Genomic DNA, 23,406 nt, shown 5'->3' with positions numbered 1-23,406 from the left:
TTTAGGTCTATGAGGTTTTTGGAGGGTCAGTGGAGGCAGCAGTGAAAGCCATGTGCTAATATTTAGGGGAGGTCAAAAAAGAGCATAGAGGACAAAGAAGTCCTTGTATCTTGAAAGAGTATTATTCATCTCTTGTGCTGAGAACACCTGTAGCTGACCACAGCTAAAACAATCCCTGTGGAAAACCCCTTTTTTTTCTGATAGAGGCATAAGGAAGAAACAAAATAAAGCTCAGGAACTGTAGGACCATCTGTTTCAGTCTACTGATCTACTTCTGTTGCACAAAAAAACTTACTAATGGACCCACAGTTTGGATAATTAAAGCTCATAGAATCAATCTCCTCACCACATGGAACATTTTCTTTATTTGAAATTCAGCACAATTTGTGCACTTTCAAACCCCACAGCCTTTTTTTTTTTTTTTCTTTCTTCTTTCTGTTGGAAAAAATGCAGGAAAAATTGAAGTTAAAGAAAGAAAAGTGAGATTTTCCTTAAACTAATTCAGTGTGAGTAGTTTATGACTATATATGATGTACAGGGCTTACAGAGCGATCATCATTTATAGCCTCAGATACTGATTCTCTGTCTGCTATCATTTTGCTAAACCAACTAATGTGTTTTTTAACTTTCTCCTGGGGTTGTAAAAATGTAAGCTCAGTTGACTTTTTATTTCACTATTGATCAGGTTAACAGTACCAGATGAATCTTCCTGTCCACAACACTGAGCAGACTTATAGTTTTGTCCAAGACAAATGTTAAATGCAATTTGAAGGTCACTGGAAGTGATGAAGTAGTTGCTGGGAAACACTTTATATCACTTTACTTTTAAGCAGTCTTCTTCCAGATGAAACTGAGAGAGATGTAAGAAATTGATTGCAGAGATGAAGAACAGAATATTTAATGTTAGCAGCAGCTCCATTAACAGGCTGCATATGAAACTTGTGCTACTCTGTTCCCTCAACAAATTTCAGCAATGAGATATATAGAGAGTAAACATCTGAAAACCACAGTCTTCAGAATGCTTTGGATTAGGCATCAAACTGACAAATTAACTCAATTTCAGGGCACAGTGTTGCATCTATGACCTATTCCATTATCTTTGTAGAGTGTGCATTATCCATATATCTGGAGTAATTTTTGCTCTCATCTTCTCTAGTCTGTCTTTTCATGTGAAATCTTCTTTAACCATTCAGGCTTATTTTCCCTCCTTGAGACTTTTTGCTATTCTACCATGAGTCCTTTTCCCAGTGATATTGCATTTTATGTCACTGACACCTATTGCCATGCTCTCCTTTTATTCCAGGTGTTCTATTGATGAAATATCCTCTCACAGTGAAGGAATCATTATTAAGTACTTGACCTGTAGTTTAGAAAGCAATGAGTGATCATGTGTGTTTTTCTTTGGATTCTGGTTCCTTGGTTTTCTTTAGAGAATACTACCTTAGGGCAGTAAGAAAAACCTTATTTAGGTGAGCTACATATTCAGTTTTAACCTGATACATGTTCATCTTGGAGAAAATAAGATTGCTTGGCACTATCGGAACTTCAACAAAACTACACTCTCCGCCTTTTCCATTTTATTCTCTTTCAACATGAATAGATTGATAAAATCTTTCTATACAAATTCCTAAAGTTAGGTACCGTGAGCTGTAATTCTTATGGATACTTTCCCACTCACTTCTTAATAGCTGACAAAAAATTTAATATTTTCCCCCTTTTTCAAGTCTTCTGTCTTCCATGATCTCCTGAAAAAACAAACAAACAAACAAAAACTGATGTTTTGTAGAGCTCTATGGATAGTTTTTCTAAAACCATTTAAAAATAAGTTTATATTCAATTCATTTATCTAGATATTCTTCACCCTACTTTTTTCAAATTCTCCCTGACATACTTATCCTTGTGATAAAACTCATTTTGAGAAGTATCTGGTCAAAACTACCTTTTAGTTTCTTTCTTTTATAATAAAAATTCAAAGAAAGTATTGAATTTATTCTGTTATGCATAATCTCCTTTTTGTTCTCCTTTCCTATTGAATAAGAGTTTTTGCTTCCTTTTGATTTCATTTTCTGCTGTGTTTAAAAAACTTTTCCCTGTATTTTATTTTATAGCTAGCCTTTTGATTATTTTCATGTTCATTCTTCTGTCACTTCATCATACACACCCTTTGGCAAGAGCATTTTTGTCAGTTGGCAATTTCCCCCTGTTTTTTTCCCTTTAACACGGATGCACGTCTGATTAGATTGGTAGTTTATTGAATTAACTGTCTTCCTTTTGAAATACACTACTCTGATTGCTGTCTCTTTATACTCTTACTTTCAGGATCTGTTAGTTCTCCTGTAGTACAACTTAATAAATATAAACAATACTCTTAAGCATATACATTTATAGATTACTACCCACTCACCCCCTTCAAATTAGGTTCTGTATTAGTGGAAGTTGCTGTCCTTACTCTGCTGATGTGGTGTGTCCTTTGCCCTGAAACAACAAATATAGTTGTGCTATTGCTTCCATAAAAATTGTTTTCATCTGTTTTGTTTTAGAAACTAAAGGCATCATAAGTAAGCTACCATTTTACATCTGAGTATCAGAAAGTACTGCATGAGAGTTTGTGTATGTGAAGGACATGGCTATGCCCAGAATGGCATGGAGAATGAGTGGAGCCAGCTCCTGCACGAGCTGTGGTCTCTAGAGAGGAGCTCAAGGTGGAGCAGGGTTTGTGGAGGACCTGTGACCTCATGGAGGAGCAGGTTTTTCCTGGAGAATTGGACTCCATGGAAGGGACCTGTGCCGGAGAAGTGAAGAACTTGCAGAAGATCATGAACGACAATATGCAAAACTAATTTTCCCAAGCTGAATTTGTTTTGTCCATGATAATAATTGCTGTAATGGGTGAACCATCAGCCTGTTTCTGCCACAGCCCACAAGATGGATTCATCATATCTCCTCTCTCTCTCTCTCCTGCTGAGGACGTGGGGGACACAGTATTTTGGTGGGCACCTGACAGCCAGAAATAGTTGACTCAACACAACAGAATGACACTATAGGGATTATTTTTTGTTTGTTTGCTACTTGGCTTTTTTTGCTTGGAACTTCATGTCTTGCCAGAGCTGTTTCTTCATGAAATGTCATGTATAAAAAGAAAGAGAAATTTAAACTGAAATTTAAGGTTTTCATGTTTCAACCTATGAAGTTGCAGATTAATCTTGCAGTATTTGTAGGTCCCTGCCAAATCTTGTATGCTGGAGCTGAAAGTCCAATAACACTTTATACTCCTCTTTATATTCTTCTCCTTGACTTGCACTAGTAGATGACTGCCATCACATCAGTCTCCTATGAGGAAGATAAATGACTGGCCAGAGTAATTAGTAAAGCAGCTTATAGCAAAAATTAAATAAAGCCTAGCCAAAAGGCAGCATTAGTATTGCCAATATATCTTTAAAATCTTTGACTTGGTTCCAGTTAGTCTTCATGCTTCCTGAACGGGTTGTCAGATAGGATCCACTCACTCAGAAGGGAAACTTTAGCCATCTCATTCTTCCTTTTCTGGTGCTGGAGTAATCACAAAAATCCTCTCATTGTCAGGACATAAAGACTCTCTCATCTGGCTGTTCTGGTCATTGTTTTTCATTTACTCTCAGCAGAACACAACAGTTCTTAATCTTGAAAGACAAGGGACATGGATGAGACTATTGACCAGTCCTCATATTTATGGAGTAGCTGTCACCTCCTTTCCTTCCTGTAGAGCTGGTACTTTCCTCCCACAAGGCTATTAATACCTTCCTGATATTTTTGTTTTCATTCTAAATATCCCTCTTTGATAAAATGCCAATTATTCTTGACACTGGAGTCCCCACAATATCGATGGGTATCCTGTCTTCCTGAATTATTGCACCTCAAAGTACATTTCAAGCTGTGTTTGTGTTCCTTGTGTATGCTCTGGTATGAGTTTTTGGTTTGTGGGGGGATTTTTTGGTCTTTAATTTATTAAGGTTGTGGTGGTCAGGATCAGATTTTTTGTTTGTTTGTTTCTTTGTGCCTTTTTTTTTTTTTTTTTCTTATCCTAAAGGCAACAAAAACACCCTTTGTTTCAGGTTGATTCCCTAGATCCCTGTAGGAGGTGAGTCCTCGTGTTCCACTTTACAGGAAGAGCTCACAGCAGGGCTGGAGCTGTTTCCATTCTACTCTACTTACATAAATAGCCTATACTACCCTAAGGTTAAAAATAAAATCTGGAATTGATCTGGTTATATATATGATGAAATTAATGAAATGCAGCATGCTTTTAGAGTTCACTCACTGATTTTTCAAAGTAGAACTTTCTTTAAACTTCCTTAAAAAACAGGATTACAGCATTTAATACAAATGTGTTGTGGTTTTTGTTGTTAGACTGGAAGTTTTGCCTGGTTTTCTTGGAGAATTTTCTCTCCAACTTCAGAGCTTTCGTGCTGTTGGAGGAAAAAAAAAATCTACATTACTTATGTTGTGCCATGATGCCCCTGTTTTTCTCATATTGGTGTATTATTTGAAAAACTCCCAGAGTTTTCAGTGGCAGTGACTGAGTCAGTGGTTAGATCTAACAGCTGGTATGTCAGCACCTGAAGTAAGTAACACTTTTAGTGATGTACTTGTCTGTCCCAATAAACACGTTCATTTGAAACTGTCATTGGGAGATGCCATGATTTATTACAGCTTGAGTTCCACTGGAATAGAATAAGCACAGCTACACAACAGAATGGCTTCAGGGAAACTGTAGTCTTTCTTCTTTAACTCATTTTTCATTACATTATTTCACTGATAAATTTTCTGATAGGCCAGAAAATTACTTATTTCAGTTATATTTCATAGCAACTTATAACTACTATTCCAATTTACAAGATTAAATATATATATATATATATATATATATATATATATGGAAACTTAAGTGACTGAAAGAGGGTACCTCTAAAACATTATGAAAGTAGGAACAAATATTTTTATATTCTGTTTTTAAAATTGAAGTTTGGAGATGCAATTCAGCAAGATTTTTTTCTCAGGCCACACCTTCTAAGACTCTTGATCCTGCAGTCAGCTCAGGATGACCTTTTATATTGAGTTTGTTTTTCAAAATAAGACATTGAAGGAATTCTCCATTTTAAGAACTAAGGATAGAGAGACTACAGAGTAATCAGCCTAAGCAAGTCAGGTTTCATTATTCAATGATATGTCCCTATCCATCTGTTCTGAGGATTATGATTCAAGGGATCTGTAAAAAATCTTGACTGAACAGAGGATGTAGCAAACTGGAAAAATGGAAGAGGAAATAAGAATTACAGAGGAAGTGGTATGAAATAGTTTAGAAATAGAATAGAAAAGATCAGTGAGGAGAGGAGAAAATGGTAACAGAGCTGGGGTGGGCAGGAACAATGAATATTCAAAATATGCTTTTTTAAAAAGAACAAAACAATAAAGAAAATCACACAGAAAAAACAACCAAAAAAATTAACCTCTGGCTGATATACATAAGTATATGAAAACCAAATGAGAAGTCCTGCCAAGACAGAAGTAGAAGAGAGACTATGAGCATTTATGTGTGCAAAGGATATCATAGGTTTAAAAACAGAGCCTGGAACTGATCTAGACAGAATCAATTTAACAAATGGACATGACCAAAAGCTCTCTTTGCAGTTAAAGAAACAATTTTAATAGGTAATTCTCTAGCATTAGTAGACCAAGTGGCCCAGTTCTTCAAATTTTCTAGCAATTAAAATCATTGTTCTTCCTTATTACTGTTTTACAAATATTTTTGATATGTTTACTATTTTGGAAATTAATTAACTTTCTTTTCTATTCATCTTAAGGTTTACATCGTTTTATCTATTGACAATGCTTAGAGACTTTTGGAATGCTGTTGTATAAATGAAAATCTCTAATTATTTTTGTGTGACCTGATGTACTGCTTGCCAGAATAGCACAATCTAACAATCTAACTTCCTGAAAGCTGGTATCTCTAGTCAGCAGGTCAAGAGGAGACGAGTGAATTAAAAAACTCAGGAATGTACACACAAATGAAAAAATGAACAGAAGGGAAAGTGTTTGAAAAGGAGCAAGGAAGTAAACTTAAAAATTAAAAAAAAGGCAGAAACTCATATTCTTTAATAAGATTATGTTAGATTATGGGGACAAGACTGAGGAAAATGTATAATCCAAGAGAACTTTGATAAACCAGTAGAAATCAAAGGGAAAAAGCTGAAGGAAAAAAAAAGGTACCTGCTGGGACCTGGAGCATCCTTTCACACAGGGAAGGTGCAAATACAAAATGTGCACTCCTCTAACCAGTGCCTGTTTGTATTTAGGAGAGATAATAGAAATTGTTTTATACCCCTGATCTGAACTGGAGAATAAATTCAAGATATTTTCTATTAACTTTGACTACAAGATGATAATCACATCTGTGGACATAGGTCCTTACAGCTGAATCATAGAGAAAAATGCTCTATGACAAATAATTTCTCTTTTAATCCAAGATGTATTCTTCTTTCTGTAAATGTAAAAATTTGGCTTTTTTTTTTTAATGTATCTTTCAAGCTTTGTTATGCAAATCAATTTTAAATGGCTTCATTCTTCAAAACCTCTGTGGTTTCCAGAGTGGTTGCTTGCCTATTATTTTTTAGCTTAAATATTTGATCAGGAAAAGCAATGTTAAAAACTTCTTTTCATATCTTTGTGGAATGAAAATGTCAGAATTCAGTTACATAAAGTATAGATGTGTCAACTTTCTTTCACATGCAAAAGAGCTAAAGTTAAAAGAAAAGTAATTGCTCATAATGGTGGAAATAAATTCAAAACAAAACTCTTTTACTAAGCTGGTGTGTTACCAGGTAAGAAGTAAACGTAGGAAGAAAGATGGATAAATACGTATAAAAGAAGATATCAAAAACCATCAGGAAAGTGAAGGCTTTCTTTAAATATTTTGATTGAGCTGGTCATTGAACACTGATTTCTGTTAATTGGTTTGAGTCTGTTAGTGTATATAAATCAGAAGCAGAATCTAAGACAAGGTAAGGTTTCTGCCAAATGACACCATTTTGTGTGTTCTGTAGCTCTGTTTAACAAGAGTGCAATAAGGGTCAGTTAAACTGAGTTTCTAGAAGAAGGAAACAGGTGAGGCATCACAAACATGGTGCATATCTACTCTTTGACAATGATGTGCAGGGAAAAAGAAACCATGTCAGATCATTTTTGAATGTGAGACCTGGGAACAAGGAGTTAGAGGGTCACTCTTCACTGCCTCTGAAAATTGTGCAGAAATCTCCCACAGACACTTCTAAAATGACAAGGCAAACACCCTTGGGCTTCAGTACATGGGCTTGGTGTGCAATAGAGCTGAAGATGGGATAAAGCATTTCCTGCTCCTCCTTGTACATCCACAAAACCCCACTTTCAACATCCAGCACCCATTTCAGCTGCAGAGAAGAGCTGTTGCATTCATTTCACAGAATCACAGGGTATCCTGAGCTGGGAAGGGACTCATGGGGATCATCAGGTCCAACTCCTGACTCTGCACGTCACCAGTCCCAAGAAACACATCATATGCTCCAGAGCTTCTTGAGCTCTGTCAGGTTTGGTGCTGTGAACACTTCCCTGTGAGCCTGTTCCAAGTGCGCAACCACCCTCTGGCTGAAGAGCCTTCTTCTGATATCCAAACAGCTGTACAATACATATAACCAGGAATTCCCCATCCCAGGTGCAGGATCTGGCATGGGCACCCATTTGTGTGAGCCCACTGGTGTTGTGACAACAGTGCTTCACCCCAGGACAAGCCCTGGGAGCAAACACATGGAAGGAGATGACCTTCCTCCCTGTCCCTGCGTGCCTACATTTCCAAAGCATGTGCTTCAGCCCTTCCCACCTTTATACACATGTAGCCCACTCACAAATCCCAGTTCCCAGCACTGTTCCCATGTGCTTTCCTGAAGTGGAGCCTCTGGTACCCTGTGTGCCACTGAACATAACATCTGACAGGTTATTTGCATAATTTCATAATGCCTTCTTTCCATTTTAGTGATGAGGGGTTTTTTTTCTGCATCTCACACTTATTTTCAGAATAAGATTGGCTTTTGTTTTCTTACTTTCCATAATAGATATGAGGAGGAGGAGAAAATATATGTTGGTAAGAATTTTCAAATAAAAAGAACTCTTGCTCTTCAAAGACCGAATATGTACGTGACAAAATGTTCTGTATGAAAAACAGCAATGCAGAAAGGAGATATGCAGCCAAATAAACTAATGACATATGCTGAAGTTTTACATATAACTCAAATTAATTTTATTTCAGTACGTGAGCAAAGACTTTGGCACATGACTTACTTTTTTATTATCTTCTTTGCTCTCCACTAAGCTGCAGAGGGTATTAATGTGCACAGCTCAGTCAGATATGTCAAAGAATGGTACCTCAAGTTGTCTTCCTATAATTACATGAAAAATGTAATATAAAATATGAGTGGAGGAAGGAGCTGTGATACATGAAAAAAGAAATGCAATGTGGAGTGAAATTTATTCTCCAGATGTACATTCATAAAGTGTTAAAACTAATAACCACCAGCAGTTTCCTTGACCCTAAAAATGTTTGTTGTTTTTGTCTTGATTGTGGCCTGTTACACCTGAACTATCAACAGAAATAATTGATCAGACACTAGAATCTTCAACCTATCTGAGATGCAAGATCTCCCTCCCTCTATTCATGATGTTATATTTCTGACTGATGCAACAGTTTCCAATGTTGATTTCCCATATGTAATTTAAATGCTAAATTTTGCACATTTGCAGTGTTAAAAATATGCAGTTGAATATGCAGATTGCAGGATTAAATCTAACTACTCTTGGAGGAAAAAATAGATCAACATAAACCAGTACTGTTTACTCTGATTCTTGATCCTAAACTTTCATCACAATGGTCATTACTTAGTGTTCTGTCCTTATCTCTTTTATGTGAGCTGTTGATGCAAGTATTTTTAAGAACTGGTTCTGTTTTAGTAAGAACCTACTTTTCAGGATATAGGTATGTATATCTAGATAGATAGATAGATATCAGAAGACATATATGCAGACAGTGTACTGCTGTGACCCTGGGGACACATTACAGTATAATTCTATTGTTCAGACTGTTTCTTGGTGTGGGACCCCATTTTGATGTGATTCTCCCAAACCACTGGATCTTGATTCTGCATTCTGTCAAATCACTGGATATTCTGCTTTATTCTCTGAAAGCTTGCAATTCTGTATCCAGACCTTCTTTCTCTGGACACCGCTATGGAAAAAGAAATAACACATTAAGCATGCTATTTATATCTGCCTGCTTACCCACGTCAGAACTAAGATGCAAATGTTTCATCAACTCAAGAGCTACACATGAAATCAGTGCTAACTCAAAGCCCAAAACAATCCCAGATATTTTGTATACATCCATTAGCTCCCTTGTGTACACAGCTTTTCACTTCTCAGGCAGTCCATTCCTCTGGGAGAAAGGACCTGTCAGAATGAACAGAAACCCAAGGCAGTCTGCTTGGGTAACTTTGCTAAGTACAGGCAATTTCCAGTGCTGCTGCAATTTGTTGTGTTTTAAGGAGACAGGAATAGAACACAGGAGACAATCACGGCTGTGGCCCTCTGCTTTTCTCAGAAGACCTGAAGGAAGCTGAAACATGAGCTCAGAAGAGTCGCTGTGTGCACTACAGAAAACCATTTAGTACCCCATTCAAAACACCTCACACAACAAAACCAAACAACCTCGTTGGGCCACTAGTTGAGGGCAGGAGCAATCAAGGAAGAGCTGTTCTTTGCCAGGACCCAAAAGGAAACAAATTCCTCTGTGTTTGCTAGGAAAGGTGCACTTTAGAGAAGTGCAAGTAAGACAAAGAGACAAAACAAAGAAACAGAACGAAAAGAGCAATTGCATCCATCCTCAATGAAAGGAAAATTCCCTCCTGGCCCTGTCTGCCTGGTAAATTCATTTATCTCCAGAAGGTGAGCAAAGCTCTCTAAACAAACAGCTAAAAGAGTTCAGTGGCACTACTTCACAAAAAAACATTTGATTTCTACCTGTAATATATAATGCTTCAGAAAAAAGGTAGAGGAATATCCACTCCCAATAAAACAGTGAAAAAGCTCACTGTAAAATTTCACACAGGTGAAATTTTACAGTGCTTTTTAATCAAGAACAAGTGAAGGAAAGCCAAAACTATAGCAATAGTTGAAATTATTTGGAACTCTTGAATGAATCTCATCACACAGATTTATTTTAATTAAATCTTCTGTACTCTTCTTGCTTTTGAAAAAGATGTTTGGAGTGCAACAGAAGTATAGATAGAATTAGTTCTAAATCAGTGCTAAAGATGAAAAATCACCCTAGTAAAGCTAGTCTAATTCTTTCAGTGCCAAATTTTGCCATGTCATATACAATGTACCCCATTTTTTCTTTAATAGCAATTGATTAGCTTTTCTGTAGTTCCTTCATAAAATTTGTTCAGTGGCTTAATTTCTTTACTGTTGGCCTGTTTTGATATTTATTGAATTTTCATTTTCATAGTTTGTGGGCTTTTTTCTTTTTTATTGTTTTTAATAGTTCTTGTAGGTTTCTGTATGACTTCCTTCTCAGTATTTCCATCTTAAATTTCTTGCTGAATGTTTCTTTGAATGTTATTTAACTTTTAACATTTATATATGTTTTGTTCTCTTTTTCCATGTTAGCCACTCCTAAGAAACATTTTTATTGCCCTCTGTTTCATATGTCTCTATAACAAGTAGATAACAAAGCTTCTGAATTAAATAAAAATGTGCTGACTAGTCATTTACTAATTCATCCATTTCCCAAGGACGTTTCTTGGTCAGTTAATTGAATTTCTTTTAACTATAGAGTTGGTTCTTACCTCCATTATCCATGCAATAAAACTCCAGGGACAATGGCATTAAAAGGTTACATATATATATATATTTATATATACATATATATGTATTCACTAGACAATGAGCTTAATCTACTCTTGTATTGTTTAAGAGACTACATAAACGTCATATTTCTGTCATTTTTCTCAGCTGTTCACTGTATTTTTTATCACTTGCCATGCTGCTTCTCTTTTTTGCATAGTGCCATTTAATGAGGGCACAGTAAGTCCTAGAAGCTTTACATTTGCAGCCATTAAATACATTCCAACCATTATTTTGGTTTGAACACCATTTTTAGTTCCTCAGTCCTTATCAAGGGATTCTGTTTACATAGTAGTCATATAAAGATGATTAACACTACAGGTGCTTAAATGCTTACATCTAAATAGATAATGCTCACAGATTTTGTTCAGGAGATCATTTTATATTACTATCAAGAAAAAAAAAAAAAAAAGCATAGAGAAGAAACATAAATTCAAGGCTTAGTGAGAAATTGCAAATCTCAGAAATGCCTGGTGTGTCTTCAAGAGGAAATGGACTGACTTTTGATGGCAACCAAATTCTGCCACAGCATGTAGATAAAATATTTTACCAGGACAATAGCAAATCTCTTTATCAGTTTGCTGCTTTACCTCACAAGTTATTGTCCTGGGACAGCTGTGTATTCAGTCAGTGACTTCTCCCATCATGTTCTAAGCTTTAAACTCCTTCAGAGAAACAAATACAAAGTGACTAAGAACACTTAGAGAGATGTAATCTACATCAAATGTTAGCATCATTTGCCATGGAAGGTAACTTCGTATTGCAGAAGTTTTCCCAGGGTCCCTCCTGAGCTGCAGTCTGATAACAAATTATGCAGCACAACTGAATGCAAAAATCACATCCCAGTTTGCTTCAAATTCTGACTGAGATGAAAAACAAAGAAGTAATAGAAAAAATTGTGGAGTTGTGGTAAATACCTGTATCTGTCAATCCAGAAAGGGTCCTTTTGCTTGTTATCTCACTTTCATGTAGATAAGAGCCTATATAATGCTGAAAGTGTAGAAAGCAATAGCAAGAGTTAAGAAATTAGACACACTTGTTGCTGTTATGATTATTGTTGTTATTAATGCTATAATTTTAAATATTTTTTTCTCCCCGGTTTTAACCTATTGACTCTAAAACATTTATTGAACAGATAAACTGAAAATATTTGCAGTACAATACATATCTTTAAATTTTGTTTGGGGCTTTTTTTTTTTTTTTCCCTGTTCTGCTAGTAAAAAAGAGGTTTTTTTATTATTTTGATTTCTTGATATAATTCAACATAATTGTTTGTCTTTAGACAATCAATACCTACACAAATTGGATTCAAAGCTTGAACTAAACTTCTCTTGCAAGCTGTACTGTTTTTGATTTAATAGAAAAATAAATCTTCATGTGACGTACTTCAGATTAAAGAAAGATATTCCTAGGCCAGCCCTAAAGTGCTAGGAAGAGGCATGCATGATAGTACCACTCTCTGCCCATAAAGTGGTGCCAAGAGGAGCTGCTGTAATAGTGGGTAGTAAAAATGGAAAGAAAACAGAATGTAGGGGAAAAATAAAAGGCAGTTTGGGTGTTCAGCTGATTTAAAGTGCCTATATGAAATAGCAGCCAGTGGCGATTTCTTGTATTTACACTTAGCAGTGCTGCTGACCCTTTGACTTCAGTTATGGATCCTTCCTATAACACTCTTCTCTTTGAAAGGTTAATAGATAAAGCCTATGCAGTGTTCTCTCTCTTTAAAACCCCTTTTAATGGCTCATCAGGTGCAGTAATTTTACCATACAGAAGTAGCAGGCATTACTCCTGCAGTTTAGAAACCTGCTGTAGAAAAGCAGGCAGCAGTTCAGGGCCAACAGACTTTGTGTCTATTGAGATTCACAGCCAACACTTCCCCTGCCAAAGGCTCTTATGTGGTGGTTTCATTCCTTTAATGTTTCTATGGAAATGCCCATTTTCCCAGCAGACTCCGGCTTTTAGAATTTAGATTGTACAAAATGTGTTCAAGAACACATTGAATTTTTTTCCTTTTTTTTTTTCTTTTTTTTTTTTTTTTTGTTTTGTTGTGTTTTGTTGTGTTGTGTTGTTGTTCTTGTTGTTGTTTTCTGTTTCAGTTTTAAATATAGACTTGAAATTCAACCTCAGCTACACTAAATACCTCAAACCTTCAAAACTCGTGACTATCCCTGAACACATCTGGCCTCTGTAAGGTGAATATGTAAGTAGTATGAAATTCATACCCTCCTTTGCATAAATTTGAAGATAGAAGAAAAAAAACCCCGTTATTCTTAATATTGTTTTCTGTTTCTTAGTTTTGGCAGAGATCAAAACAACATTTTTTCAGTGACCTTAATAAAATCATTAAAAAAAAAAAATCAAAACCCTTCCTATATAATATTTTGGATATGACAGGTTATTCTACCTAGTTTTTTTTTTCCCCCATTGGTCAGATGCTGACTATGCCAATAAAGATCATTCTATAAAGCAAAATATTTTATTTAAAAGAACTGCTGCTGCTGGAAGAATCTGCCAGGCACAGAATACAAGCATCACAGAGAAACAGACCAAGTAGCAGCATGTTCTAATGGACTGGAGATATACATATGTGGTCTTGTTTGGCTGGTGTCTGTCACCCAGCACTTTCTCTTGGCATGAAGAGAGGAAAAGTGGGATAGAGAAAAGGAAGTGAGGAAATCCTCTGTGTATGTACTTTAAAAATTATCAACATTTTAGCAAAACACAGCTGACAAAGTACAAAATATGTCGATACTGGCATAGATTCTTTACAAGAAAGCAAGAAATAAGGATCAATTCTGTAGCTATATCTATCAATAACTCTACTAATGGGAATGCAGAGAAAAATAAAATAGATTATATTTTAATCTGTTTTGAAATCTTGTACATCTGTTGTAATTAATTGTAAGAGGTATTAATATCAAAGACAAACAAGCATTAATGCTCAATATAGAGTGAAATTATATAATTTATCTGTTTCACAAAAAAAAATAATTGTATGATTCTATTAGGGGGTAACATTTTAAAAACTCAAGTTAAGTATTTCCTTCAACAGCAACTAAAACAATTACGATCCCCATTCCCAGTGAAACTACCAACTCCATCTTTCCTGGATTAATTTCCTTCACAAAGCTGATGTCCAGCAGCTGTTCTGGAGGAAGGAACAGTACCCTGAGTCTCAGCACATATGGATGTCCAGCCACAAGAGAAAAAAGGATTAAAGTCCTCTTATAACGCAGTCGTAAAGAATTTTAGTGCAAAAGCATTTAAAAACTTGTTTCTATATTGAGGAATTCATGAGGATGAAATGGCTGAAAATAAGATGTACAAAATGCTCCAGCAATGGCAGCAATAGCAACATAAATGGAGTTTATATCTGCAAACAGGATCTGTGTGTATCTATTTAAGAATGTCAATTGTATTCAGTAAAGCAGCTGAGAACTGTCTTGCATGAAAATGTGTGTGTGACAATTTAACATGTTAATTTAGTATAACTAGCTGATTCCCTTTCCTAAAGCCTTTGAGCAGCAAATATTTTCTCTTGGTATCAATAAATTATTTCTTGTTAGTGATATGAAGACAAAATTAGAAATAAGTATTCATTATAATTCCCCCAAAGCTATTTGAGCTAGTTGTATTTTATTTTCTTCAGGAATGTGCAGTCTATGAATATATGTGGAATAAAATCAGAATATGTTCACAAGATTTTTTTCCATTGTTTCCTCTTCAGATTAAGTCTAAAGTAACCTAAAACTACATAGGAGTTTAATATGCTGATCATTCAGTCCAAAATTTTCCCTTTTCAATAAAATTCTGATTAATGGATTGAGGTTGTGTCAAATGAAATGTTTAGGAAAACATTAAGTTTTTCCTAATAGTTGGGCTGGCATATGGCAGAAGGACCTTCTGTTGCAAGGGAAAATAAGAATTCCTACAGCAAATATATAAAGCTGAGGACAAAGCATTGTGGGATTTCTTTCTTCCTTTTATTTGTCTCTTTCCTGCCTTCTAGCACAGAGGAGATTCAGAAGTTCTGTCTGTAATATATTATTCAATATATTTCCTTACTTTTCTATAGCACTTCAAAAACACCAAGCATGTCTGGTCTACTTCAAATTCTGGGAATGTTGTATTATGAGGAAAAGTTGCACTGGGACTTTGCTCTAGAGATTTTTGTCTAATTGGTCCCTGAGGTGACCAGGCCTATCAACTAGTTGCTAACATAAGGCAATACCAGGAGAATATTTAAAAAACCACTAAGGATTATTATCGTCTTCTTTTTCCTTCCCAGAAGCAACTGCGAATTTTTTAAAGAATCGAGTGGCCTCTGAGAGGCTGAGGTGAGAGTGCAAGAGCACTTCACCTTCCTGGCCTTGATCCTCTTTCTCCTCACCGATGTAATTTAATAATTACCTTAATCAAAACCTGTTGGAGGGATTTAACCTCGTGAAGGTAAGGTGCAATGAGGAGTGTGGGGAGACCCTCCATCCCCAGCTTAGTACAAGGGCTTGTAGAGGCTCAGCTCCTGCACGGTCGCTCTCAGGAGCAGCAGCCCTGGCTTAGGGAAAAGTCTGTGCCATGCAGAAACCTCCCTCCTGCAGCAGCTGCAGGGGTGTCAGGGAGAGAGAAAATAGATCAAGTGATCCTGAGAAGTCATCCTTCACCCAGCAAGTTCTGCTGGCCTCTGTTTTGGCTTTGAGGGCTTCTTCAACCTGCTGTGCTTTCTCTACAGGAAAACACTGAATGCTTGTCCAGTCCTCCATCAAACCTGTGTGAACTGTCAGGACCTACTCTACCCCAGCAGGGGTTTACACAGGTGTGCTTCTGTGTGAAAAGCTGTCTTTTCTTACTGTCTTCAGCCTTGTTCCCCTGACTTTCATCCTTTCACTGGTAGGCTCCTTCCTAGTGCCTGTGTTGGAAGATTTGACAAATAATCTGTGCTCCTGAATTTTATAGATGTCTCATACCATACTAAGCTTAGTTTTCTGATTAGGCGTTCCTAAACAATTTTCTTCCCCAGTTTATTAATCCACCTTAAGTCAAGGAAATCACTGCTTCAAAGAAAAATGAACCATGGACTTATGTGGTAGTTTCATGTTTTTTCAGAGGTGTTTCTATTGTTTCTTAGTAGCTTCTAACAGTCTAATTTAGTTTTATCAGCTAATGAGTTTTGAGATCAAGTTTTCATAGGACTATCACAGCCCCAAGACACTCTTACATCTTCCATGAATTATGTAGATTAGGATTTATTACTTATGCACCTTTCATTTATGTGTATGCCTATGATAAATTTAATTAGTTGCTCTACTTGCATTTAGGATTAAAATTTCCTTTTTGGAGTTTATTTCTTTCTGTCATCTTCCTCCTCATCAATAACTGGATATGATTAGAAATCTTTCTTTCTTATTAACCCTTCTACATGTTTTGTTTTATTTTGATAAATCAGTGCATAATTTTATCAGTTTCTGATTTTATTTATTGCAATTATGTAGCTGTATCAAAACATTTCTCTTGTCCCCTGATTACTTGGTTTCATTAAAGCTTGTACATTTTTTTAAGGGAAAGTCTCTTGAAAAATAAGTCTACTGGGTTTCTAACCTTGTAAAGAAATTAAAGAGTCTTTTTCCAACAATCCAACGTGCATCGATTTTTATTTTCCCAAGATTTTCAAGATTTTCATTGATGCATTTCTCATTTTCATAGACATTTGATTTGCTTCAAGTAAGTTACCTGGATAGTAGCTGGGACTTCTGCTCTTTTTTTTTTTTTTTTTTTTTTTTTTTTTTTTGGTGCAACCTTTGCCACTTCACAAAAGAAGTCACAAAAAAAGTGGTGCTAAGCACAATGTTAAAGATCCTTCAAATAAAACTTCATTTTCTAACTTAATTCATACTCACTACAGGTTCAGGCAGACCCACTGTGTGCTTGAGAAAAGAGTGTTGATAACACAGGGTTGTCTTCATTATTTGCTGAGCAGAGTTTCCACAGAGAAGAGGCTTTTTCAGTCACAATGTAATGGATATCAGCCTTCAAAACAAGGGCAACTGGCACAATAACAGTGGAAGATAGATTATAATAATTAGGCTAAAATAAATGTGCAAAACTTAACAGTTCTTTAGTTCTCAATATGTAGTTTATTCAATACATAAAAAAGTGTATGTTATATATGAGGATATAAATCCATCATATCAACACATTGATGTTCAAACTTCTGAAATAAGTTTGTTTAAAAATCAAATCAACATTTGAGTTCAAAACCAATGAACCAAATAAAAAATCCAACCAAGAAATCTTATTCAATTAACCCTAAACTCTAACCCTAAAACCCCTAACCTAAACTTAGGCCAGAGCTCTTCCCCTCCATCACCTTCCCCCTGTTGTTTCTGATACACCAAGATATTTTTGCATGTTTGGGTTGCCTTTAGGTGATGACTACTTTTAAGTCACTTCTGTCTGATCTTGAAAGAAGCTGGTGACCCCGGTTTGTGGAGTTATTCATTACTGTGCTCTTGACACATTTAGCTTCTCTGATATGATGCAAGTGTGATGTCTGTGTGTACACAAGATATTTGTCATGTTTGAAACATTCATAAAGACTTTTGGAAGTGACATTTGGAGACAGAGAAAGAAAGGTATTTTAAACTGTCCTCCACTAGTTCTGATGTGAATAAAAATGGACTAAAACATTGACAAAGTTGTATAACAATTTAGTTTATGAGAGTTTTGCACAGCAAACAATAAAAAAGTAGGGATTTTTTTCTCCTCGCTGGACCAGCACTTATAAGAAGAAATGCAATATTTTGTGTTTTGGTCCTGAGTTATGGAAAATCTCCATGAAAATTAGGGATTATTAAAAGGAATCACAAATCTAGCATAGATGCACAGTTGTGCTGTGAGTCACAACTAGTCGTTCTGGGGGCTTGAGGGCTGAACAGATTGACTCCTTGCCCTCAAAAGGATGAGGAAGGAAACAAGAAGGAAAGGCTTATGGATTGTGACAAAAATGGGGAGATGACATGCCAACACCATCACTGACACAATCTCAATATAGTGAATATTAATTAAGAATAGCTTTGAATAATGAGGAACAAAGGCAAATCAAAACAACTTCTCCTCCTGCTTCTTTCCCAACATTCCTTCATCCCTCTAGACACCCCACATGGCACATGGATGGAGATTGGGGCACTGTGTTCAGTCCATGAGAGTTTGTTTATGACCCTCCATCCTAACAGGGGCCATTCTGCCAACACACTGGTGTCCATTCCAGCAGGTACAGCCACCTAAAAAGTGAGGGAACCGTGACAATAAGAAATCTGCCCCATTTTCCAGGCTGCATAGACCATCATTTCTCATTTCCTTACCCTACTCTCTGTCCTGGGGTGACTATGATGCCTCTCTATCAGCAATCGTCTGTTCTGTGTGTGCTGTAGGTTTTGTTCTGTACCTGTAAGAGTGGTTCTGAGGGTGGGCAGAGAAGAAGACATGCATAATTTGTTTTTTGAAAAGTATTCACTCCTCCACATTCCTTTTTTTTCCCCTTGCTTCTTCCTCGGGATGGTGTGTTTGTCGGATACTCGGACAGTGACCAGGGAGAGTTTTTTTTCCTTTTTATTGAATAAACGGGGTCCCTAAACAATGGGAGTTCGGACAGAGCAATGACACGTCTGAACTGGTACAGTTATCGTATTATTCTCCCCTTTATTGCTTATCACAACAACTTTTATACCTTAACAACATAGTTGACATTACAGGTTACACGAAGTATGTAAACAATCCTTGCCTTAAGGTGGCTAAGATCTAGAGGCTACAATTCTACACATCAAACCCTATAATTCCCCAAGACACCTTAATGGGAAAAGTAAATTCTTGCTGCGTCACAACTGAGAATTTCTTCTGTGCCACAGAGACCTACAGGCCTTACAGGCCAAAGGGCTCAGGCTGGAATTGCTCAGACCTCGCTCCAAATATAAATCATGTCCCCAATCTCAGAGAAACTCTGCCATACCTTTTAGTTAGTTTAGCTAGCTGAGGCAAAGAAGCTTCCTGGACTGTTTTTTGGGGTTTTTTTCCTTTTTCTTGGGACTGTTTAAGTCTGCTCTAGACTGAAAACCCAGAAACGGATTGCGATCCAACATCCGTGGCCCACTGGGGCCCGGACCTCGGCATTTTCCAGCACCAGAGAGATGGGGATTGATAAAAGACTGAGAGAGAGCCGAGCTAACTTCTGAGAAGTTCCTGAGTTTTGCCATCTCTCTTTGGAGCAACAAGAAGTTTTGTTGTTTAATTGTTTCATTCCTCGTGCTCTTGGGCATTTGTTGATTAAATATTATTTATTAAACAGTTTTTCCCACTTTTCTCTGAAGAAATTATTTTTTCCCGGACTGGCTAGTGGTGGGGCCTTTTGTATTTGCTCCCCAGAGGAACCCCATTCAGAGGTTTCCTCCCAGATTTGCCCTAAACCATTACACTTCCCATGTCTGAGAGAAAACCACTACAGACTTAGTGTCTTCCCTCTGGGATGTCTTGTCAAATTGCTCATTGTAAGCGCTACTGTAGTTATCCCCACAAAGTTCTCTACATCCAATCAGCTTAAGCAAATATTTATTTGGTGACTTACAGGTTGGCAGCAGCCAAATGGGCACATGCTCAGTTTTGAAATGTCAACTGATTTTCAGTTTCATAGAGCAACAAATATTTTTATTTTAGTGGAGCAATTTGGGTGTTGCAATAACTTTTGAAGAAGAGGGAAGTCTTTCAGAAAGCTTTAAAGTCTCCAATCATTAACTTATTTAGGTGTAACAATCAGGTTGGTAACTCAGTCCTCCATAGAGGGGAATATAATCAGAGCTTGACCATCAGCCTTGAATGATTACCAGCATCAAAATCCCTCAGTAACCTGAAAATGTTTTATCTATTGCATAAATTAAAATTGTATTTCCTAAAAAAAAAAAATAAAATCATCCTTAAATAATGATAAGCATTCCCTCTGACAAATTCTTTATACAGACTCAATTCAGTTGCTGTTTTCTTCTTTTTCTTCCACTGTTCTATATGGTTTTGTCAAGCTCAAAGCAAAGAATATACAGGAACACTAATATTAAGAACTAAGAACACAATGTACAAAACCCCACATAAATAGGGTTTTTTTATTCTACTTTCACTTGCATAGCAGCTTGCTTTTTTTTTTTTTTAACCTCTGAAGGCATTAATATCTTTTTCATTAAATTTTTGTTGGAATATTTTGAAATATAGTCGTTAACTTGACTGGTTATTTGAGGTCACATATTGCTTGAAGCAGACCTCTATTAAAATGTAAATTGTAGTTTCACACCAGTGGCCTCTTTAAAGTCAAAGGGGGAATAAAGTTTTTAGATTGGAGTTGGACAGTCAGCATACCAAGAAGGAGTGTGTTTAGAACACTAGGAGTTCAAGTGAAAATTCCAAGTGGATTTATTTCTTTAAAATCATCCGAAATACTACATTAGTAAAGGGTTTATCTTCCAAGCGGTACTGCTTTCTGCAATAGCCTTTTTATCCCCTGTTTTTCCTTGCCATTGTTTTGCTCTCTCTTACCCCATGGAAATATGGGTTTGGAAGGACTGAGTCAGGGGTTTGACATCTTTGCTGTCAGAGCAGCTGTGTCAGGTAACCAATGATTAATGTTAAACCATGTCTTGATGAATTTGAGTTTGAATCGTGTTCACACAGTGGCCATTCTCACTCGACTTTTTGATGTTGGTAGCAATTGTACTCAAATTTGTCCTTGTGCCAGCAGTGCCCTAACTTTACCTCTTTATTCCCAGAGGTGACTTGGGGTTTTTGCTCTGTATTCGGAGAATGCCAACACATACATCTTCATACATCTTCTGCATTTTTAGCTGAAACCTGCCAAACTCCCCTGGTAACATCATGTGTGGTAGGATGCCTGTCACCTTTACTTTTCTAGGAGGGAATTTTTGAGTTGAGCCTATTTAAATATCTCACTGCATGTAGTAAACTTCAAGATTTTACCTTTTTTTTTTTTTTTTTGTTTTGTTTTGTTTTGTTTTGTTTTGTTTTACATACTGATCATTCTGCTTGTGGTGTTAGTCTGCATTCAGGATGGTTTCTTTGAGGAAAAAAAAACAACAACAACAACAAAAAAACCCAAAAAAAACCCCAAACCAAAACAAAAAAAAAAGCAACTATGGGAGGGAAAAACCCTGTGGAGTAGTTTAGTTACTGGTCACTACTATCCCTGAGGTGATAAAGAACCTAAATAAAATACAAAATAAGTTTATTTAGACAAGAGTTCAAATTACTACAACTACCTGACATAACACAGTACGATTATAGGCAATATTACAGTAAACCTCTCTCAAAATTTAAATCTACGGAAGTCACTAGATTAAAAAAAAAAAAAAATCAAAGACTGAAACCCAACAAACCATCCCACAGAATATAACTTTTAAGCTTATGTGTTGATCTTTCAATAACTGGGGTTTCTGACTTTCCCTATCCCTGAAAATACCAACCTCCAAACTTCCAAACCAAAGTAAACAAGTAAAAAAACAAGTAAGAGACCTTGGATTTTTTTTATCTTTTTTTTTTATGATAAGGTATAGGAATTTGCTTGATTTGTTGTAAGGAAGGAAAGCATAATTCTTATTTTTTTTAAAGATCACAAAGTTACCTGTACCATGAAAAGTAAGATATGAGTTTAAGTTGTGCTTTCTACACAAGGAATTATTTTTTGTTTATTTTTCCATTATGCTGGTATATTCTTTCACTAACTTTACTCTTTTACAGAAAAATATCCATTCTACATGAGATTTTATTAATTGTATTATTGTAGTATTTAATTATTGTCTTAAATTATATCAGAATGGATGGTAGGTATGCTTTTACCTATTACTGAAATTCTTTGAGGGTGCAAAACACATCAAAATCTCCTTTAAGTTTGTGTTAGGCAGGTGCTTTCCTATTTATTATATGCTTTGGTGGGGATTTGTGGGTTTGGGTTGCTGATTTGGGTTTTTTTCAGCTGCTCACAATTCCAGCAGCCTGTGCAGCAGCTAAACACCAGTGCTGTGTGTGTTATATTTCCCTGATCAAGAGTTGGTATGTGTCTCTGCAGCCTCCAAATTCCTGGATTTAATGTGCAGGTCATCCTACAGCTTTATCAGAGGATTGTGTATAAAAACCCTCTGCAAACATCACATAGATTAAGAAAATCCCCAAATCAAAACCAAATAAACAAAACCAAACAGAAAAACCCCAGGCATGCAGCTGTCATGAATGAAACTCTATACTGAGCCTTTTCTGTCTCAAAGGTAACTCAGCACCTGAGAATATTATAAGCAGTGGAAATCGAGGGTGGGAGGAATTGGGCACCTAAAACGTGGCTGTAGAAACTGGCCTTGAGCTGGGTAAAATGTACATAAGTGGAGCTGCAAAAAATTGATTGGGAGAGCTTGAGTTTTCACAATGGAATATGGATACGTGGGCAGATGTAATACTGTAAAGAAAAATCCCTGAAACCACAGAATGAGCACAGGGTACATTCAGTCAGGTCTGAAGAACCTGCACAGAATATAAATGGGGTGAAGGTGATTTCTCAAAGCCAGCCTAGCACTCAGACACAATGAAGGAGCACGGACTTGTGAAAAGGGGAGACTTCCCCAGCCCTTGGTTTTTCAGTGCCCCAGGAAAGCCGAATCCCTGGTGTCAGATATGGGGACCCTTCCCTGAACACTGGATTGAGTGCTTTCACTGACTTGTTTAGGGACACACACCCCACAGCATAAGGGAGACAGACTCCTGTGAGGATATTCCCACTCTGTGACCCCTCAGTAGGTTTTCCTCTTTATCTGAGTATGTTCCCCACTTGCCAGTGACTGCCAGCCCCCAGGAAGGACTGACACTATCAGCTTATGGAATAACACTCTTTATTAATATAAAACTTCCAGTGATAGTGCCTGATTGCAAAAAAACCCCCAATAAACAGACAAGCTCTAATCCCAAATAAAAGTATTCAGCACACACTGACTACATATTTTACCCAACAGATGTCCCTGTGGAGGAGCAGATGTGTTCAGCCCTTGGACTGATTTCGGTAGTTACAGTGCAACCTTCCTTAAGTTTCCCCATTCTCAAGCTACTTTTACATAGTTTCTTTGGGTTTAGGTGGAAGACTGAGTGACTCAAGTCATACATACATTTGTTACTGATTGGTGTAAAATTCTCTCACTTCAATCTTAAAGATACAATCAGTAAAGTCCAGAGCACATGCCCAGAGAGGGGTGGTTACACCTGGAGGGAACAGAAGACTTGGGTCTAATTTTACAGTGTTCTCTAATTATTTTAACACAGAATCATAGAATATCCCAAGTTGGAAGGGACTCCCACTGTCATCAAAGCCCAGCTCCTGGCTCTGCACAGGAATCCTCCCATGTGCTACCATCC

The 23,406-nt window shown here is 36.7% G+C and overlaps 1 long non-coding RNA gene across 1 annotated transcript in view; it reads right to left on the bottom strand.

The window, feature by feature from the left end:
* Positions 1-13,206, bottom strand: part of LOC136373693 (uncharacterized) — a 498,676-nt gene extending 485,470 nt beyond the window's left edge. Inside the window, exon 1 of the long non-coding RNA XR_010745708.1 lies at positions 12,961-13,206. This is a non-coding gene — a long non-coding RNA (uncharacterized lncRNA). The remainder of the gene's footprint in view (positions 1-12,960) is intronic.
* Positions 13,207-23,406: the final 10,200 nt, after the last annotated feature.

Source organism: Sylvia atricapilla, chromosome 2 (genome assembly GCF_009819655.1).
Source record: "Sylvia atricapilla isolate bSylAtr1 chromosome 2, bSylAtr1.pri, whole genome shotgun sequence".
NCBI lineage: Eukaryota > Metazoa > Chordata > Aves > Passeriformes > Sylviidae > Sylvia > Sylvia atricapilla.
This window is presented reverse-complemented; position numbering and strand designations above follow the sequence as displayed.